General features: G+C 46.1%; 2 pseudogenes; both read left to right on the top strand.

The window, feature by feature from the left end:
- LOC127188334 (transcription termination factor 1b, mitochondrial-like) overlaps positions 1-3,233 on the top strand; it is a 12,973-nt pseudogene extending 9,740 nt beyond the window's left edge.
- A 5,155-nt stretch (positions 3,234-8,388) lies between these two features.
- LOC127188335 (phosphatidylethanolamine-binding protein 1-like) lies at positions 8,389-8,996 on the top strand (annotated as a pseudogene).
- The last annotated feature ends 12,934 nt before the right edge of the window (positions 8,997-21,930 follow it).

The raw sequence follows: 21,930 nt of genomic DNA on the forward strand, positions 1-21,930 counted from the left end.
ATGTAAGTATGTATGTATGCATGTAAGTATGTATGTATGCATGTAAGTATGTATGTATGTATGTAAGTAAGTATGTACGTATGTAAGTATGTATGTATGTATGTATGTAAGTATGTACGTATGTAAGTATGTATGTATGTATGTATGTAAGTATGTATGTATGTATGTAAGTATGTATGTATGTATGTATGTATGTAGGAATGTATGTATGTATGTATGTATGTAAGTATGTATGTGCAGCATGTGTGTGCCAGCTGCCCTCGAGGTCAGAAGACGATGTTGGATCTAGGATTGGAGTTATGGGCAGTTGGGAAATGCCAATTCGGGTGTTGAGAACAGAACCTAGGTCCTGTACAAGAGTGGCAAGTACCCTTAACCACTGAGCCATCTCTCCAGTCACTGCCATTTGCTTTCTTATACTCTACTTAGTTGTTTAAGATTTTGTATTTGTTTTTGTTTTTTGTTGTTTTGTTTGTGTTTTTAGTTTTTTGGATTTTAGTTTCTGGAGACAGGGTTCTCTGTGTAGCCTTGGCTGTCTCAGTCTCACTTTGTAGACCAGGCTGGCCTAAAACTCAGTGATACTCCTGCCTCTGCCTCCCCAAGGGCTAGGAGTTTACATTTATTTTTAAGCTAAAGATAATAATTATTTTTTGTTTGCTTTTCAAGGCAGGATCTCTCCGTGTAGCCTTGACAGTCTTGGACTCACTTTGTAGACCTGGCTGGCCTGGAACTCACAGAGATCTGCCTGCCTCTGCCTCCCAAGTGCTGGGATTGAAGGCGTGCACCACCACAACCAGCCAAGATAATAATTGATAAGAGGCAGAAGCAGACAAATCTCTGAGTTCAAGACCCACCTGGTGTACACAACTAGCTCCAGGACAGCCAGGACTGCAGAGGGGAACAGCTAGCTCCAGGACAGCCAGGACTGCGTAGGGGAACAGCTAGCTCCAGGACAGCCAGGACTGCATAGGGGAACAGCTAGCTCCAGGACAGCCAGGACTGCGTAGGGGAACAGCTAGCTCCAGGACAGCCAGGACTGCGTAGGGATCAGCTAGCTCCAGGACAGCCAGGACTGCTTAGGGGAACAGCTAGCTCCAGGACAGCCAGGACTGCGTAGGGGATCAGCTAGCTCCAGGACAGCCAGGACTGCGTAGAGGATCAGCTAGCTCCAGGACAGCCAGGACTGCGTAGGGGAACAGCTAGCTCCAGGACAGCCAGGACTGCGTAGGGGAACAGCTAGCTCCAGGACTGCGTAGGGGAGCCTGTTGTCAAGGTGCAGCCCCGTCAGCCCGAGCCTATGTCTTTCCCTTCTCTTGCATCACTGCCCCCTGTATCAGCACGACTTCAGCATGAGAAGCTTGAGTCCCTCCAGCACGCCGGGTCCCTTTTGACTACTTTTGTAGTATTCCACTCCCGCAATTGCAACTTCCTCTTTCTCCTTGTACCCCTCAGGTCTGAGCTCAAAGGTAACTTCCTCAGAGGAGCCTTTCCTCCCCTCAGGCCATGGTAAGTTTTCTTACACTCTCACAGGTTGTGTGACAGGGTCACCTCAACAGTGGGACCCCACACAGATTTACAGCTACTCACCTAGAACACACACAACTGTTTTCCCTGTAATTATAGTCATTTGTGGGGAATAGAAAATGCTAATCGTGGTTATGTGAAGAAAGCGAAGTTAGAGATTGGCCAGTAACTTGTATTATGGCTCTAACATTTATTTTGCTTGATATATATATATACACACACACACACACACACACAAATTATAAGAATAAAAAGTATTTTTTACCCCATAAAGTGTGTGTGTGTGTGTGTGTGTGTGTATACACACACACACACACACACACACACACACACATACACACACACACATAAACAATGAAGTATGTTCAAAAATGTTTTTGTTTATTGAGACAGGGTTCCTCTGTGTAGACTTAGCTGCCCTAGAACTCGCATTATAGACCAGGCCAGCGTTGAACTCAGAACTCAAAGTCTGCCTGTCTCTGCCTCCAGAGTGCTGAGATTAAGGGTGTGCACCACCACCCCCCCACAAAATATTTTTTACTATAGAGAATAAATTGGATAGCTCATCAAATTTTTCTATGTCTGTTTAGCTCACCACGTAAAATCTCCTGGATGTTCACAACCAGCCTCACAACACTATGCTAATTGAGGGGTGCCCAGCGAGTTAGGCATCTCAGATTGTCTTAAAGGGGCTCCTCAGTGAGTCCAGGAATGTCAGAGATGTCCGTATCTAATACCAAAAGAGAGACACTGGATGATGCCTCTGTGTGGTGATGCTGCTGAGTGGTACAAAGCACTCGTGTGGGGCAGACAGCTTCTCCTGCCTGCCGGGACAGCTTCTCCTGCCTGCCGGGACAGCTTCTCCTGCCTGCCGGGACCAACGCCCTTCCCTCCTCCAACTCTCATTTTTTTCTCAGCTGCAAAATCAGTGTTCCCAAACCATAGCAAAACGGTAAAGATAACAACCTTTAAATCTCAAGTCTGAATGCCTCTGCTGACTGTTGACCAGCTCTCCTGGAACCTTCTCTGACAGTCTGAGTCTGAATAAACAAGTGGATGAAGTTTTGAGGAGACCAGCATGTCCTTGGGTCACAGCGATCCCATGGATTTGGTCAGGAAGATAATTTCTAAAAACCCTTCCGTCTTGATCCAGAGCACCAATGGGCAAACACTGTCATTAAAGTTTTACAATCAACTTTCAACTTAGAACAAGGGGCTCTGCTGCTTCTGCTATAGGGTCCAGGACCTGGAATCCTAGACTTTTTAACACTGTACCGGAAGCCTACACAAGCATCAAAAAGCAGCTTCTCTTGGCTGCAGCGAGGAGGTACAGCATCTTGTCCTAAGGATATAAGTGTCATCTTCCTGTCAGAGAACAAGCATAATGAGAAAACTGATGCCTTATTAGAGAAAAAAAAAATCAGCATTCCACAAACAACTGAAAATCCTAGCGGTCTGAACTTAACCACAAATACTTTTAAAACTTGATTCAAGGAGCTGCCACACACTTAGTATGACTTGAATTTATATCAAACATTGCTCTCCTGTCCTGGAGCCAGAAAAGATTTGAAACCAAGTTGAAAACATTAAATGGATCCTGTGAGGAGTTCAGCCCTACTTCTGTGTTCTCCTTGGTTTCCTGGATGCCCCAGCTGGGACCTTCTTGCACTTCTTCTCATCTACTTCAATTAAAGCAGATTATACTTTAACTAAAGCCACGTGCTCACTTCCCTCTGGTCTTGGCACAGGTTGCTCCCTCTGCCTACATCTCCCCTTCCTTCCCACACACTGTTGCCTCTCTCCTCCTCGCTGGTTCCTACATTCAGGTCTCAGCCCTAAACACCTCCTGGCCAATAATAATCTTTGAGATACCAAATACACTGACCACCACACCCCATTGCGAGGATTATACCTAATTCTAGCTGTGCGTCTCTAAATGCATGGCACCTGCTCTGCTCATGCTGAGTCTCGAGGAATCTGACCATGTCAGGGCACCGCAGGGCACTGATACCTGCTGAGCTACGATTGAGTGCATGTGATTCCTGCACATGAGCTCCGCTCCCATCTCGTCAGGGTCCTTCCATCTCCCAGGGGTAGGGGTTCCATCTCTCAGCCTCTTGTTTAATTCTTCCACAGTGCGTACTACACCTCCACAACTGCTTTAATTACTGTGTTTTGGAAGGTCGCTTTTCTGCTCTGCCAGCTGCAGATGGCAGGGACCATGGAGGTTCGTCACAGCTACTGCTGTATTATTGTACTCATTTCCTGTGTGCTATACATGAGGATAATTATTCTGCAGGCCAGTCTAGATGCCGCCTTCAACATGGAGACTTCCCGGCTGCTAGGCACACTGGCCTTTCCTTTCTGGGACTCCCTCTAGCACTCACCCTGCAGCAGTCTGCAGTACCATCTCTCAGGACCAAGTTTAGTTTCCTATGTGTCTGGACTAATGCTATGCTCTCATTGTGCCAATCTGTTTTCAAAGTTTTAAAATCATGAACCAAATTAATCATCAAAAACTAGCTAAAAGCTGGTCACCCAGCAATTATTCAATCAATATCTCTTGGCTGGACTTTTTTCCTTACATTTATTTATTTTTACTTTATGCATATGCATGCTTTGTCTGCATGTGTGTCTGTGCATCATGTGCATGCAATGCTCATAGTCTCAAAAAAGGCACTGGACTCTCTGAACTGGAGTTAACAGATGGGGTGAGCTATCATATGGGTTCTGGGACTTGAACCTGGTGCTCTGCCGGAGCAATAAGTGCTGTTGGCTGCACTTTAAAAGAGAAGTCTAGGGTGTAGCTTGGGGTAGAGCATTTGCCAAGCATGTGTGAAGTCCTGGGTTCAACTCCTAGTATAAGAAAGCTGGGAAAAATCCTTCTCCCCACTCACTAAAAAGAAATGTCCTTTCCCTTCACCTGTAAGTTCAACACTAGGTACTGAAAAGCCTGAAAAACAAGGCCAAGCTCGGGGCGGTTTGACCCCTGCCCTAGTTCCAAGAAACCACCATCTGCAGCTTTAGGAAAATACCCCGTGCAGAAAGCCCCCACATGGCCTGCTCTCTGACCCCCAGTTAACCCGGCCTGAGCCAATCATCCTGCTCACACACCTCAGATACAGCAGCCCAACCAATCAGTTTAAAGATCAGCTCCTCCCCCTGGCTTGCGGTTTTAGTATTTATAAGCAGTCTGTAACAGCTACTAGGGGTCCTTTGCCTCCCTGACACATCAACAATGGGGACTTCTGGTGTGTCAGTAATAAATTTTACCTATACCTCTCAGCTGGTGTGACTTGAGTGGTTTCTCGCGGCGACCCCTTACCGAATTGGACTCCCAGGGTCCAACATTTTGCGCTAGGGTCCAACAGTACATCCTCCTGAATGTCTTCTAAGTTGCTCAGCTGTAGGCCTACACTTCCTGAGTCACTGTCAGAAACACAAGGGATCACTACTTCTTCTGTACCACAGATCCTAGGAACAAGAGAGAGAATTCAAAACATTAGTTTCTCAGAAGAGCTTCTGTGGAAAGCCCATGTGCTCCCTTCTCAGAGAAGCCTTTCTTGATCATCGATCACAGCACTTGCACATGTGTTGGACTGTCTATCAGACACCTTGTCCACAATGCATCAGCAGCACCCAGAATAATGTCACTCTCTTGTGGGAATGATGGGTAGGTGAACGAACGGACACAGGCTGCAGTAAGGACAGTGCCTCTCCTACAGGCCTCAGTCTCTCTTACCCTTGTTTGATTTGCCTTTTTTCTGCAGCCCAGAATACCTTCCAGTGTAGCATCCAGTTATTCATTTATTCTTGCTGGGGAAAGTCTGGGCTTCATGCATGCTAAGCACAGCCTGTGCCCAACCTAATTAATTGATTAGTTTATTAGCATATATATTTGCAGTGCTAGGGACTGAGCCAGAGTGCAGTATATTCTAGGCAGGCACTCTGCACTCCACGGTGGGCTGCATCCCACACTATAGTTCAGTTAACCATTTCTTCTGCTAAGATGTAGCTCCCTGCACACTAGGGTCTTAGGCTGCCTTGGATATATCCCGTCAGTCTAGAAGAGTGACTTGCACATGGTAATTGCAACCCTCTAGAGGACGAAACAGGAAGATTGCCCTGAGCTCCAGGCTGGCCTGGACTGTGAAGTTAGACTCCTTCATCTCAAACAAAACAGAGCAAAAAACACAAAACAAGGAGGCTGCTGAACAGTTATAATGTGATCCAATTTTTATTGAAATAATGTTTTTGTAAAACATGCATATATACATATACCAAGAACACACACACAAATATTGCAAAATGGGGGAAAACATGGAAGTAAAGACAAATATCTATGAAGTAGATTTTTGAGAGAAAAGTTTCACTTTTAAAAGATTTATTATTTTATGTAGATGAGTACTCTGTCTTTATGCACACCAGAAGATGGCATCAAATCACATTACAGATGGCTGTGAGCCACCATGTGGTTGGTGGAAATTGAACTCAGGACCTCCAGAAGAACAGGCAGTGCTTTTAACCTCTGAGCCATCTCTCTAGCCCCCAAAAGTTACATTTTAAGATGTCCATATTGCTTAAAAATTTAATATTGGCATGAATATTAAATGTTGACAATGACATGAAGCAAAAAATATCCTATAAACTGCAGTTGGAAGCATAAGTTGGTACAAATACTTTGGCAACAGCCTTATTCATAATAGCCAGAACATGGAAACAGCCTAAATGTCCCTCAGTAGAAGAATGGATAAAGAAACAGTGGTACATTTACACTATGGAATACTACTCAGCTATTAAAAACAAGGAATTCCCGAAATTTGTGGACAAATGGATTGAAGTAGAAATGATCATAATGAGTGACTTAACCCAGAAGCAGAGAGACTCAAATAGTATATACTCACTTATAACTGGACACTAGGCCAAGGGGCATGTCTCATGAAAGTCTTTACTTACCAGGAAAATGGGATAGTGGTGAGGACACCCTAAGGTGGGAGAAATATAGGAGATAGGGAAATAGATGGATCCAGAGGGTCCTAGAAACCTACAAGAAGAACACTATGATGGGCAGATCTGGGCCCAGGGGTTCTGTGTGCCCTATGGCACCAACCAAGGACAATATGTGCAGTCATCATCAAACCCCTATTCAGACCTAGCCAAGGGACAGACTATTCTCTACCGTTAAGTGGAGACTGGGGACTGACTTTCACACGAACTCTGGTGCCCCTTATTTGGCCATGTCCCCTTGATGGGGAGGCCCAATGGCACTCAGAGGAAGGATAGCAGACTTCTAAGAAGAAACTTGATACCCTAGCATCATATTCAAGGGGAGGAGGTCCCCCTCAATCACAGTCACAGGGAAGGGGAATGGGGTGAAAGTGGGAGGGAGGGAGGAGTGGGAGGATGCACGGGATGGGATAGCAATTGAAATGTAATATGAATGATTTTATTTTTCAATATAAACTTAAAAAAAGATTTATTTATTATGTACTCAACGTCATGTCTGCATGTACAACTAGAAAAGGGCATCAGATCTCATTACAGATGCTTATGAGCCACCATGTAGGTGCCGGGAATTGAACTCAGGTCCTCTGGAAGAGCAGTCAGTGTTCTTAACCTCTGAGCCATCTCTCCAGCCCAACTCTTTTTGTTTACATCAATAAGTAAGCCATGACTGTAACAAAAAAGACAAAGTCAAACTATCCACAGGGTCAGTGCTGTAGTCATAACACTCTGCGTGTATGGTAGCTGTGGCCAGCATCAAACTCATGATGTGGCTGAAGGGGACTCTGAACTTCGTGTCCTCCTGTCTCTGTGCCACAAGTGCTGGGGTCCCAGGTGTGCGCCACCATACCAGAGGTGACATATTTTAAAATAGGAATCTCTAGTAACCGTTCCCCATTATTAGGTTAGATAATCGACAAAACAATAAACCAAGCTCTGCTTTACCACATATGCAAATTTTGTGGTGTAAATAAAGGTGGGCAAATCAAATGACAAATGTTACTCTTGGAAACAAACTGTGCCGTGGTATATATACTGTCTCATCACATTCCACCAGTGAGGTATTTATTACATGCATATAGGCCTTCACACATGCTCAGACAACGGTAAAATGTAATAAAGTCAGGAAAGGAAGAGTTAAATTTTCAGCATGTTTTCTTTCACTTAAATAGCTGTATAATTTAATGTCTTAAATAGCTATATTTAGCCAATTTGCAAAAATTCTTAAAAACTTAACAGCTGGCTCTCTCTCTAGCACTCCACTGGCTTGTCTTATATTACTGAATTGGTAGAGTGCTTTTAAGTATATTCTAGTTCAGCACTACCCAATATCACCCTCTGGGATAATGAAAACATCTACCCTGTAATTTCAAATCACCTGATACAACATCCAGCAGCTACCCTGACTGAGCAAGGGAGCATCTGAAGCACAGCTGGGGAGCGGATGCTGACATTTTACTTGGTTTAACTAAGTTCAAAGTGAAAAAACTGCATAGGGCTGATGGCTGCTATATGGAGGACTGGTACCTACTAGACCCGGAACTGACTCTCCCCTGCCTAGTTGAATAATATTTGGGACACTCTGTGGTGGTGGCCCACGTCTTTAATCCCTACACTCAGGAGGCAAAGGCAGGCATATATCTGAGTTTGAGGACAGCCTGGTCTACATAGTGAGCTTCAGGACAGTCAGGGCTACAGAGAGAAACCCTGCCTCAAAAACAAAACAAAATTGGGCAATATGAAAAAAGTATTGCCATATTGTGAAACTATATGCTCACAATAGCTAAAAGGCAGGCCATAGAAGCATCTTGGGTTCGCGGCACTCAGGACTCAGCGTGTGCCCTCTATCCTGCCATCACCATGCAGGCCAACATCAGCCAGTGGGCAGTGCCGCTGAGCCTGCTGGAGGTGGCGGCCACATGCAGCATGTAGGGGTGGGCAAGCTGGGCAAAGTGCTGATGCCCACCCAGGTCACAAATAGGCCTAGCGGCCTTTCATTGTACAGTCTTAATCCAAGAAAACTCTACATCCTGGTCCTCACAGACCCTGATGCTCCTAGCAGGAGGACTCCAAATTCAGGTACCATTTTCTGGTGGTCAACATGAGAGGGGCAGTGACATCAGCAGTGGCATGGTCCTCTCAGATGAGGTGGCCTCTGGGCCTCCCCGTGGCACGGGCCTCCACCATTATATCTGGCTGGTGTACAGGATAAGCCACTGAACTGTGCCGAGCAGATCCCCAGCAAGAGGTCTGGAGACCACTGCAAGTTTGAGGTGTGGCCTTACGCAAGAAGTATCCCCTGGGAGCCCCAGTGGCCTGGCACGTGCTACGAGGCAGAGTGGGATGACTATGTGCCCAAGCTGTATGGGAGCAGCTGTCTCGGAAGAAGGGGCGCTGCAGAGGCCAGCAGTCTTGGGGTACCGCACACGCGCAGTGTTGTGGAGTCCTGCGAAGCATGCCATTTCTAGCCTTCTCATCCCTCGCAGGGAGTCCTGAGCCACGGGAAGATAGATGTTTTAGGGTGAGTTTTCCCGCTGCCCATCCTTAGATTCTAGACAATCACATCCCGTCTGTGTTTGGTAAGGCTCCCTCTATGGGGGCGCTTGGTATTCTGATGGAGTCAAAGTGTTGATTTCAGAACAGCAACTCTGAAAAAGATGACATTCTGCCAAAACCAGGTCCACAGGAAGAGGGTCTGTAGGTGGATTAACAAGGAGACTCAGTCCAGAATTAGGCAGTGGCATCTTTTGAGATGTGTTTAGGAGACAACCCAAGGCTCCCACCTCAGGGAAGCCCTGACGGTTCAGCTTGCTCTGGTGGCTGCACAGGTGTTGGTGCCTGGTCGCTCTTCTAAAGAACAGAGCTACTGTCCAGATGCTTTGCCATGGAGAGACTCTGCTAAGCTCACTGCTTCTCAGTGCTGTGAGCAAAGGTCACTAGAGCTGCCGGGTGTGTTGATCCTGTTCATCTTCAAATAAAAATAAAGGCACTGGATTCAGATAAAAAAATACAATGAAACAAAAAATAAAACAGGCTGTAGTCAGAATATGTCCTTCCTTTTAAAGTGCTAATACTGAGGCTGTGCACACTTCACAGGATAGTAACACGAGAATACATATCCAAAGTCTTAGATAGATATGATTCTATCAAAGATACATGAGGTAAAATAGTTGAATAAGGTCTTCAAAAGCCTCAGAGACACCCAGAATATGGCATTTAAAGTTGTTCTTCCAATCCTAAATTTCTTCGACAACAAGACAAGTTAACTCCTGACAACACCCAGCCGACCTCAAAGAAGATGATGAGCATCAAAGAGCCTCCTTATGGACATGGCTTCAAAGGTGGCAAAATAGCCACTGGGCAAAATGTCCCCGTTCCGCCACTAACAGAATCTGCCTAAAAATGGGCTACTTAGATGCAGGCAGAGTGGACTGCCGCACTCTGCCAAGTCAGGGTAAGCAAGTCCTCAATAGTTCCTGCCCTGCGAACAAGTCTGGCAAAAATATTAGGCCAGAAAGCTGAAAATGAAGCTCCACCATTATAAAGTGTTTTGGGTAACTGGTCAGGGAGTAAACTCTCTTAAGTCAATTTGTACATTTTGGAAGCTGCTAACCCTCACTGCTGGTTCACTCAGGAATTTAAGTTTTATTCCTTCTCAGGTCTCTGAGGGGCATTGAAGACAAGATAGTATAGTTTTATAAGTAAGTTTAGCTGGTTAGGGGAGAAGACTGTTTTAGATCAAGATAAAGAAGTTAAGCTATTAGAGTTGAGATAGGATAGCTATTGAATCTCATTTGGAAATCTAGACCCAACAAGAAAGGAAAGACACTTACTTCAAACGAGACGAATGCAGATGGCCAAGTCACTACGAATGTAACATGTATAGGACTCATTATTCCCGTGATTGTCACATGGGTCACCCTGCTGTATGTAGTTTGTTTTATACATGTGTAATAAAATAAAAGTATTTTAAAAAGAAGATTGAAAATGGAGCTAATTGATTAAACAACAACAATAATAAAGTAAATATACAGAGTTCAATGGAAAAAAAAAGAGTAAATGAAACAATGTGTGTGGAAGGCTAGTGCTGCTTCCAGCTGCTCTGTGAATGGTCAGTAACTGGAGCTACACGTCGGCTCTGGCTTCCATGTTGAGTTTGCTCAACGTGCAGGTCAGAGAAGCTGCGTCTTGGAGCAGACAGCGATTGACACAGAGACCCGCAACTGATCAACGAGCAGACAAGGAGACACTTTGTCCAGCTCAGCCCTAGATGGGATTTCCCTATCACACCCTTCACCTGGGGCCTCATGGACCTGTGCGGAAGAGGAGCCTGAAGACTGAGAGAGCCAGAGGGAAGCGGCATTTCCCAAGTATGACAAGAAGGGCGCAACACAAAACCACAGAGACTGCCATCGTGGTCACAAGACCTGCACAAGCACGAGCCATACAAAACCCCAGCCCAGAGAAGGCTTAGTGGGCACAAGCCACACTCCCTCCCCCAACCGGAAGCTGTTCGTAACTGACACCTGCTGGGAGAAGGAAAAGCCTTTTTCTTCAGTGGAATGACTGGGTCTGTCAGCCACTCTCCAGGGCAGGTCTCCTTGCTTAGTTTGTTTTTATTCTTATTTTTAGAAAGGGAAAGAGAGAAATAGAACACGAAGTCGAGTGAGTAGGGAGTTGGGCGAAGGAAATGAATACCACCAAAATACAGTGTATGCAATTCTTACTGTATAGCTCATAGGTTTGAAAACTGGATAAAACTTCAGTGTTGAGTCCGTTATTAACAATCTAAGTAATCCTTTAAGCAGAATTTCCCAAAGTGGGCCAAATCATCTGTCACTATGACTCTCCCCTCCCAACCGGACCCTTCTCGTGGCTTTAAAATTGGCCTGGCTACAGGAGAGACCCATGAGTGACAGACAGCGCATGGATTCCAAGTGGGCCGCGGCACGGGGGAGAGGGTGAGTTCTCAAGCAGGAACCATGGCAGCAGGTGGCACACCACGACTCAACTCCCCCACACTGCGACAGTTAAGAATGGCCCTGCCAAGTGGGACCGTTGGGAACGGCCCTGCCACGTGGGACCACGAGACTGACCTTTGCCGGGAGCCTATCCTGGGAACCCCGGAGTTGAAGTCCGCCTGCTTAGCCTCCGATGGGACCTGCTCAGAGGAATGGCGTCGCCGGGTGAGGTTCCTTGGCCAACAGGCCTTGGGGAGCGGGGTGTCGCCCGCAGGAGGCTAGTCTGGAGCACACCTGCGCCAGCCAGACACTGTTCCCCTCTCCTACTGGGCAGGGGCATGAGCTCGGGCCTTCGGGGCCAACGGTGCTACAGGGCTGTGGGCTGGCAAAGTCCCGACGACCAGAATCGTTCGGTGGTTGTACAGCGCATTCTGGTGTCCGCAAGGCCCAGGGCAAACCGTGGCAGCATGGAGCCCGTGCCAGGCTTCCTTCCTTCATTTGAATGCAACCGGCGGCCTACGGCCTGTCCTGGAGCCACCCTTGGCATCATGAAAGCTTTTGACCATATCGCTGGACTTTCTTTAGGTTCTAGGTTCTTCTTCCCTGACAGGGACAGGAGACTCACAGGTCTTTCTGGGAGCCTAAAGCCTGTGCTGAAGTGATACTTGTAACTGGCCACGCAGTTATTGTGAGGCCAGGTACAAGGGACTCAACCCCTCCACATCTTTGCTTCTCACCTGGCATCAGCTTCCTAAGAGTTGTGTTAAGTGGTATTTCTCTGCTTGCTTCCAACAGTGCCGGGCACAACGCAGAGCTTGGTAGATATTGATTGGACACGGTAGGGTGGAATCTTAGTGGAATCTTTATAAAAATGACGATTTGGGTGTGTATCTTGTTTCCACTACTCGGTGAGTAGTTGGGAATCCAGTAATAACTCGACCATGGGCACACAGCGAACAAAGCTTGCCATCTCAGCATTTGACCTGTTGGTAAAGGGGAAGGTGTACTGAAACTGTCTGAAGCTTGACTCTCACTTATGTGTGTTAGGGCAGGAGTTGGTACCTACTTAAGAACCTTAGTTTTGTTTTTCTTTCTTTACATAGGGAGCTACGGTGATGGCTCAGTGCAACTTGAGGATCTGAGTGCAAATGTTAGCACAGGGTGTGGCTGGCTACAGTATGTGCATGTAGCCCCCGCATTGGAGGGCAGAGACCAGCAGATCCCAAAAGGTAGCCATCTAGTCTAGCCAAAATGGTTTTGCTTCATTGAAGAGGCCCTGTCTCAAGGCACTAAGGAAAAAACACAAGAGAGGAAGACGTCCAGTGTTTACTCTGACCTCGGCATGCGTGTAAGCTGGCACACACTTACATCAATGCACCCCAATACAAACACACAAAATAGGTAGGGTCTTACTCCGTAGCTGGGGCTCACCTCATATTCACCATCTTGTTTCTGCTTTCCCAGTCCTGGGGGTGACCGGTATGAGCTAGCATACAGGGATGGCTAGGCTCGGTTTCTCGTAAAACAGAGATAATACCCACCTCATTTGCATATTGGAAGGCTTTAATGGCTAGGGAGGTATACCCAAAGATTTCAGCATAATTTGGGCCTACCCATCAACTTAAGTGTTCAAGTGTTAGCCAGAAAAGTTGCTACTGTGCTTAACTTGAGCTGGGAAGATTCAGATTCTGGCACAGGGGCTCTGTCAGGGGAATTTACAATTTAGCACGGTCACTCGCGACATCAAAGTACATGAAATACCTGATTGCCCAATGGTCATTGGGCATTGTGCCCGAGTGCCTTGATGCCTCTTTCTCTACATCCTCCTGTCCATTAGTAATTCTGGTAGGTTTTAACTTCACATTGTATAGCAAGACTGGACACGTAGCACCTCCACTTCTGTCATTTTTTAAAATTAATTGTGTATTTATTTTTAATGCTTGCCTACAGGCCAGAAGAGGGCACCAGATCACATGATAGATGGTTGTGAGCCACCAAGTGGTTGCTGGGAATTGAACTCAGAACCTCTGGAAGAGCAGCCAGTGCTCTTAACCTCTGAGCCATCTCTCCAGCCCCCACTTCTGTCATCTTGTTGGACATTGTTCTCTCAGTTTTGGATCACAGCCATCTTCTCCTACCTAGCTTCGTCCTTCCTCTCCTGCCTTTACCCCTACTTAGTCAAGTACCACACAGCATTGTCCTCAACTAAGCACTCCTGTTAGCATGCATGCCAAATTGCTTCCCCACTCAGAAACTTGCTGAGGTCCTCTTCTCCTTCAGTGGAAGCCAGAGTCCTTTCAGTTGCTACAAGAGGCCGTTTGGATCGGCTTCTGCTGCCTGTTACCATATAAGCTCCTGGTTCAGTCTTTGGATCTACTTCCCGTGGTGTTTCTCTGCTTTCAGGGCTTACTTGGATTTTCACAGACCACAGCAGTCACAATCTGCTCTTTGTTTTCTTTCCAGTGCCTTTTCCTTCCAACATGATAAATCATATTTCTTAATTTTGTGTATAATGTCTTTCTTTTTTCACTAGAATGTAACCTGTTTGGGAAAGGTTCCCTAGCTGTGTTTCCCCCCAAGACAGGCTTTCTCTGTGTAGACGTGGCTGTCCTGGACTCGCTTTGTAGACCAGGCTGGCCTCGAACTCACAGCGATCCACCTGCCTCTGCCTCCCGAGTGCCGGCTTCCCTAGCTGTGTTTTTACTTTTAATACCTAAAATAGTGCTTGAGGTTCAATTCCCAGCATGGAAGGAAAAGCAAGCCCTGGCCCATGGGTGCATTGGGTATATTGATGGATACTGCACATCATAGAGCTCTGTGTTTTTTTAGTTTAGGGTTAGGTGCTTAGAGGTACTATGTCCCAAAACCAGGCAACAAACTCTACACTAAGCCACTACCTCTACACATACTGGCTTTTAATTTTTTGAAAAGACCTTTCACATTTAGATTGACAGATGCACAAAGACATAAATGAAACTACTGTTCATAGACAAGTGATTCTTTCTGAGTTAGGCTTCTCTTCAACATTTTCAAAACAAACAAAAATGTAGGGGGCTGTCAAGATGTCGCTGGAGGTTCATGTTCTTCTCATTAAGCCTGATGGATGAGTTGACCTGAAATCGATCTTCAGGACCTACTTGGCAGAAAGAAAGAACTAACTCCAAGTGTTCCTCTGACCTCTATTCTTGCACACCCCCGCACCCATTTAATTTTTTTAGGTTTATTTGTTCACTATGTATACAGTGCTCTGCCTGCATGTACACCTGCAAGCCAGTCTTGGGCATCAGATCACATTATAGATGGTTGTGGGCCACCATATAGTTGCTGGGAATTGAACTCAGGTCCTTTGGAAGAGCAGCCAGTGCTCTTAACCTCTGAGCTATCTCTCTAGCCCCCAACTTAATTAAGTGAAGTGTGAACTCTGTAGTGTTAACTGGGTTTGAATCCAAGTTTGGCCATGTGTAAGCTACTGTAGTTGCTACTTTTATTCATTGTAAAGTAATGCCTTTACGGATTCTAATTTAAATCTGAGCTATAGGCAAAGCATTTAGGACTATTGATGTAGTCTTGAATTTGACTTTTAATCCTTCTAACTTGGGTGACAGACAATTCAGTTTTTCATGACAGAGCCTATTCAGAAACACTCATTTTAAATTTTAATGGAAGACAGACAGATGCCATTCCTATAATTTCTTCCTGTCCCATAGGGGATCATAGATGGGACTGATTTTTCTTTCCATTTGCTTGTAAAATATTTATTCAGTGAGTACCATGTACCTGGCAGTCTATAAGACTTGGAAACGCTGAGGTAAACATGAGAACTAGTCTTTAGCCGTTAGGAGCTTACAGTTTAGCAGAGGAATCAGCCCTCATATTCTTAACTGCGGAAAGGCTGATTATGTTCATTAGAGACTGTGCTGGGTGCTACAACAGCAGCCACAGAGACTGCTCCTCAAATGTGCGTACACAGCAGACAGGGTTCTTTATGGACCAGTCATTATCCTGAACGCTTTCACCTTAGCTCAGGGATGACACTGTTGTTGCCTGCTTTACACTTAGGAAGCTGAGACAGTAACTGAATGCCTCGGTCATGGTTCCTGTGTAGCCCAGAGGTCAGGGTCTTCATCGTACTGGCCCGAACTAATTCATGGAAAGCCTCTTAAAAATACGTAAGTGTAAACCTGCAAGCACAAGTCATGCAAAGTTCGAGTTGGGAAAACCAAGTGAGTGTTGGGTGAGAGGGAACATGGCTGCTTCCGGAACAGGCCAGCAGTTGTTGAAGAGGGCAAAGGAGGCAGGGTTGATTCTTTCCTGAGAAGTTTTAATAAATATATTTTATTAATTTATTCATATTGCATCTCAATTGTTATCCCATCCCTTGCACCTCTCATTCCTCTCTCCCTCCCATTTCACCCTATTCCCCTCCCCTATGACTGTGACTGACAGGGCCTTCCCCCTCCCTCTATATATCCTCAGGAAGTATCAAGTCTCTTCTTGGTAGTCAGCTATCCTTCCTCTGAGTGCTACCAGGCCTCCCCATCCAGGGGATGTGCTCACATATGGGGCACCAGAGTTCATGTGAAAGTCAGTCTCCACTCTCAACTGTGGAGAATGTCCTGTCCATTGGCTAAATCGATCTGGGTAGGGGTTCGAAGTTTACTGCACGGATTGTCCTTGGCTGGTGCCATAGTTTGAGCAGGACCTCTGGGCCCATATCTGCCCGTCATAATGTTCTTGTAGGTTTCTAGGACCCTCTGGATCCTTCTATTTCCCCATTCTCCCATGCTTCTCTCACCTAGAGTCCCAATAGGAACTCTTCCCCTCTGTCCCACGTTCCTGGTGAGTGAAGTCTTTCATGGGACATGCCCCTTAGGGTAGTGTCCAGGTATGTGTGAGTTTATACCATTTGAGTCTTTCTGCTTCTGGGTTAACTTACTCACTATGATCATTTCTACTCCAATCTATTTCTCCATAAAATTCAGGAATTCCTTGTTTTTAATAGCTGAGTAGTATTCCAAAGTGTAAATGTACCACAGATTCTTTATCTATTCTTCAACTGAGGGACACTTAGGCTGTTTCCATGTTCTGGCTATTAGGAATAAGGCTGCTATGAACATGGCTGAGCAAATTTTCTTGTTGTGTGCTGGAGCATCTTCTGGGTAGATTCCAAGGAGTGGAATAGCTGGGTCTTGAAGAATCCTTATCACCAGTTTTCTGAGATAGTGTCAGATAGATTTCCAAAGTTTCTTCCAAAGTTTGTTTTTTTTTTCTTCCTATTTTCTTTTCCTTTTCGGGGGGGGGGCGTTGACACAGGGTTTCTCTGTGTAGCCTCTGTGTCCTAGACTCACTTTGTAGAGCAGGCTGGCCTCGAACTCACAATAATCCGCCAGTTTTGCCTCCCCAAGTGCTGGGGTTACAGGCGCCTGGCTGAAAGTTTGTTTCTAACCTTCCACAGTAAATCTGTGTGCATCTCTACATGGGCACGGACATGGAGGGAGACGGAGAGTGTAGGAGGGTGCAGTACAGTATGAGCAGTCCTGCTGTTGTCCTTTAAAAATAACCAGGAGTAATCCAACCTTGTGAAGAAAAATAATTTAATGTGATGATATATAAAATAGAAAACAATGGCCCTTTTAATTACGAGTCAGATCTCTCTCTCTCTCTCTCTCTCTCTCTCTCTCTCTCTCTCTCTCTCTCTCTCTCTCTCTCTCTCTCCCCATATGTATATATGTATGTGGTGCTGGTCCACGACTTGCTGAGCATACACTCTGTTCTGCGTGGCCTCCGCTCACTTCTAATGATCACTTTACTCTTCCTTTCCCTCTCAGGTCTGTTGCCTCTGCCAGGTACCATTGCTGCGCTGTCTGTGGACTGGCTGTGACAGAGGGTTAGAAGCAACAGGTGCTCAGTGCCTCCCGGTGCCTTTTCTGCCACAGGTAACAGATGCTCTTTATAAGGTGCTTATGGGAAACAGACTTCCGGCTCTTCCCTCAGCTTCTGATGACACTGCTCATCCAGACTCACCACAGCATCGGCCTCACCATGTCTGATGTCCACATCCCAAGTAGCCTGTATGCAGGGCAGGAGATTTCCAACAGAGGTAATGCAGATGTTGCATTGCTCACTGTGATTTCATTAACCTGAACACTTACTGGGTCCCGGGCACTGTGCTAGACAGAAGGTAAGATGTGTTCCTAACTGTGAGTGGACATAGCTCCACAATCCTCCAGGATTCACTCTGGCTTTCATTTGCTGCCTCTAATTTTTGAGCAAGGTCTAACTGTGTTTCTGGAACACTCTCTGTATGGATCAGGCTAACCCCAAACTTATAGTGGTCCTCTTGCCTCTGTCTCCCAAGTGCTGAGATAAAAATTTGGTACCATCACACTATAGTATCTGTAAATTAACCAGAAAATAATCAAAAATCTGAACCCTGCCATGCCCTCATGAATACATGAGCAAGGTAAAAGCTTTGGAAGGCCCGACGCTGCCATAGTGCTATCTGCTTGGGAACATATCTGAGAGTCTTCGGTTCATCGCTTTTACAGTGCCCTGTCAGAAAGCAATCAATGCTGTGCACATAAGACCTTGTACTTCTTAGTGCTTTTGACTAACTGAGGGAATGTTGAACGTAAGGGCACATCATCAGGCTTTCTAGTGGAGCTAAGAGTGCTGTACGTACTGGAATCAGGGAGCCTGGAAAGTAAATAGACTCTGTTTTCTACACTATATTCAGGTTAGGGTCAGAATGGGGTCCATTCTAGGTTTGCAATAAATGTTTCATTTAGACTGAAGCCTTTTGAAATGCTTTCCTCTCACTGTTGTCATCATTCCTTGTGACTCTGTGCTGTCCTGGACTCACAAACCATCCTGCCTCTGCCTCCCAGGTGCTGTGATTAAAGGCACGCCACCCAACTAATTTCCTAATATCTGCAATATTTTGAGGCAAGGTCTCACAGCATTCCTGCCCTGCAACACTCTCTCTCTCTCTCTCTCTCTCTCTCTCTCTCTCTCTCTCTCTCTCTCTCTCTCTCTCTCTCTCTCTCTCTCTCTGCAGACCTTGCTAACCTCAAACTCATAGTGATCCTCCTGTCTCTGCCTCACACATGCTCAGGTGCCATTGTCACTTCTACTCACAGCCCCTCTACCCCCAATGACACTTGGTGGCCTGACTGTACTGACTATGAAGGCCTTGAAGCTACTAGCTCTCTCCAGCTCCCTCCAGTCTCAGAGCTGTTGTTCATGAGCACACCTGCCCCACTGTCTCTGAGTTTATAAAGCCCTGGCCTGCAGCAGCATGGAAAGGTCCCCCCACCCTTGAGCATAGCACAGCCACGTACCACCCCACATGTAGCTTTGCTGCTGCTCTGAGGACAGTGACACAGTCTCTCTCTCTCTCTCTCTCTCTCTCTCTCTCTCTCTCTCTCTCTCTCTCTCTCTCTCTCTCTCTCTCTCTCCATGAATGCACACACCAAGGAAGCCAAGTCTATTTTCACAAACTTCTTTACTTCAGGAGTGGGGACAGTCTCTCTCTCTCCGCTTGTTTTCTTGGTCTACTTTTGTCTCTCATAGCACTTTTCTCCCCATGTGCCTCCTCACTTAGTAGAGCAATATAGGAAGAAGATAGTTGGGTGGCACTTTTGTTGTAACCTTGGCCCTGAAGGGATCTGTTGGTGCATAGGGGCAAGGACCCAGCGGGTTGGTGTGTTTCAAAATATCTCCCTTGTGGTGCAACCTGTGGGACCTTGAAAAGCACTGGCAAGGGACTGGATGCCAGCACCCTTGCCACCTTACTCCTCCAGGACCAGGACCAACGCTTGCCCTTCCCAATGGTCTGCTTTCTCTCTGAGCTGCCAGAGGTGGCAGACGGAAAAGGTTCTAAGAGTCACTGCTCACAGTAGCAGAGTAAGTCTCTCTTAAAATCCAACAGTTCACAGAGAGGAGGCCCTGACCATCTTGCCAGAGGTGACAGCTGGCTTCAACTTTCAACCTGAGTCAATTAGGCCCTACTGTCTATGGCAGAGCCTCAGCCTAGGTCAGAGGCTGTGACCTCCTCCCAGCCTAGCATCACAAATCCCTTTCAGTCACTCTCCATCTCAAGTACATCAATATGCTGCAGGACTGCTGAGACACTGAGTAGGGCCTGACTACTTCTCAACGTCTCTGTGGAATAGCTACTTTGAGAATAAAGCCAGGGTACATCGCAGTAAGGGTCCTTCAGGAGTGCAACCATAGTCCATTATCCATGGCTCATATGGTATAGACATGTGACTCCTGCACGTTAATAGACACACACACACACACACACACACACACACACACACACACACACACTCACACAGAGGAAATATTTTTTTTTCTTTACAGGACATTAAGCCAGATGCAGTGGCACTTGCCTGTAATCTCAACACCTGGGGAGAGAGAGGCAAGCCAATCTCTGTGAGTTCGAGACCAGGCTAGTCTACAAAGCAAGTCCAAGACAAACAAGGCTGAACAATGAAACCCGGTCTCAAAGAAAAGAAGGAAAGAAGGAAGAAAAAAGGAAGAGAGAATTGACATCATTAAAAGAAAAACTAAGCCTAGATGCAGAGGTGCACTGTAGCTTCTCCACCTACCTGGTACCACGGCTGACTCAACAGCCCTTTTAGCTCCTAGCCATGACTTTTCTATTGGTTTGTTGCTCCCTCTTTTGCACTGGCATGCAGCAACATAAACTCCCCAGGCCTCTCAGAAAGCCTGTCCTCAAGGTCTTCAACCTGTGCTTGCTTAAGGGGACTCCTGGTACAGTCTAGTGCTGGTCACTGAGATCTCCCTGGAGAAGATGGCTCTTTTTGTACACCCTCATCCTGGGCCTCCTCACAGAAGACTGACAATGATTTTTCTTTTGAGTTCTTGCCGTTCTCTGTTCCTGCTAGTGTCACTTCATAGGGCTGTCCACTGCAGTCTTCCTGAGGTGAGGCTTGTGGGAGAGAGGAGCTAATTATTTCAGGGGCTGTGTTGATTATCTTACACTGCCCTTCCACCACAGGGACACGATGAGATATAATATTCTGGAAGGATAACTTGTTCTCAGAAGTTCTAGAACAAGCCTTGAACTCATCTAAGGATGACTGGCTGGAGTACCTTTCAAGAAATTTTGAAGATATTATGGTCCGTGTTACATTATACGGGTCACTGAAATGTCATGAGGTGCCGCTCATGACAGAGTCCTCTTGGACACTTACAAGGCGGATTGGGAGAACGGGGGTTTCACTCATGTCCAAGAAGTTGAGGATGGGAGGCATACTGTTCCTCCTCCTACAGTTTCCGTCATTCTCAGGAGTGGGTAAGATGAATGTTGTTATGAAAGAAACACTAGATGTCCTCTTCACTGTTGGTTCTTTAAGGTTGAACGTTCATTTAGAGTTCCTGGGCTTCAAGTTTTTTATAAAGTTGCCCCCACTGCATGACGGTTGCCTAAGCAAGAGGTAGGTGGCCATAACCTCATCGAACTTTTTCTCCTGGAAAGATTCCTTTATCTCATGTGGTTTGTCCCCTAGGGCGCCCATCGTGATCATTACGTTAGGGTCTGGGTGGCTGTCAGCACTGTTGTCTCTAAAGGAACTCGCGAACCTTCACCACCATGCTTCAACCATGAAAAGTTCATGATGTCACCTATTCTTGGCCTTTGTCCAGGGTCCATGGTTAACAACTTAGCAATCAGTGACAAGTTGAATTTCCTGGAGTATGTTCCTACCATGATCTTCCTCTTTGTTCCTGCCCATGTATGGCCGTAGAAAGGCAGGTACCCTGTAGGCATGAGGTACAACAGAACGCCCAAGCTCCAGATGTCAATAGAGAAAGCATCATAGGCTCCACCTTTAAAGAGTTCTGGGGCACAATAAGGGAGGGTCCCACAACGATCCTTCAGCCTCTGTCCCGTTGTATCCTTGGTGCTGAACCCGAAATCGCCAAGTTTTATGCTTCCTTTGCCGTCCACTAATATATTTTCTGGCTTTACAACCCTGTGGGCAATTCCTCTCTCATGACAAAAATGAATGGCACACCTCACTTGTATAAAAAGTCTACAGGACTCCTCCTCTGATAAGTTGCCAAATTCTAGGATCTTATCCAGCAGCTCTCCTTTTTATAAAAGATATCAGTGGGTAGTATTGCCTCAGGGTATGGCTAATAGTCCCATCATTTGTCAGAATTATATGGCATCTGCCATAGAGCCTGTCAGGATGCGTTTCCCTGCCATATATATTATTTATTATATGGATGATATTTTGCTGGCTGCCCAGACGGAGGAGAAGGTATTATCTGCCTTAGCTGACTTGCAGGAGATGCTGAAAAACAGGCTAATTTACAGATCTCACCTGAAAAAATTCAAAAGCAATATCCTTATCAATATTTAGGTCATCAGTTTTTGCAGAATGGTGTTAAACCTCAAAAGGTTACT

This window comes from Acomys russatus, chromosome 4, assembly GCF_903995435.1.
Source record: "Acomys russatus chromosome 4, mAcoRus1.1, whole genome shotgun sequence".
In the NCBI taxonomy this organism is placed as follows: Eukaryota; Metazoa; Chordata; class Mammalia; order Rodentia; family Muridae; genus Acomys; species Acomys russatus.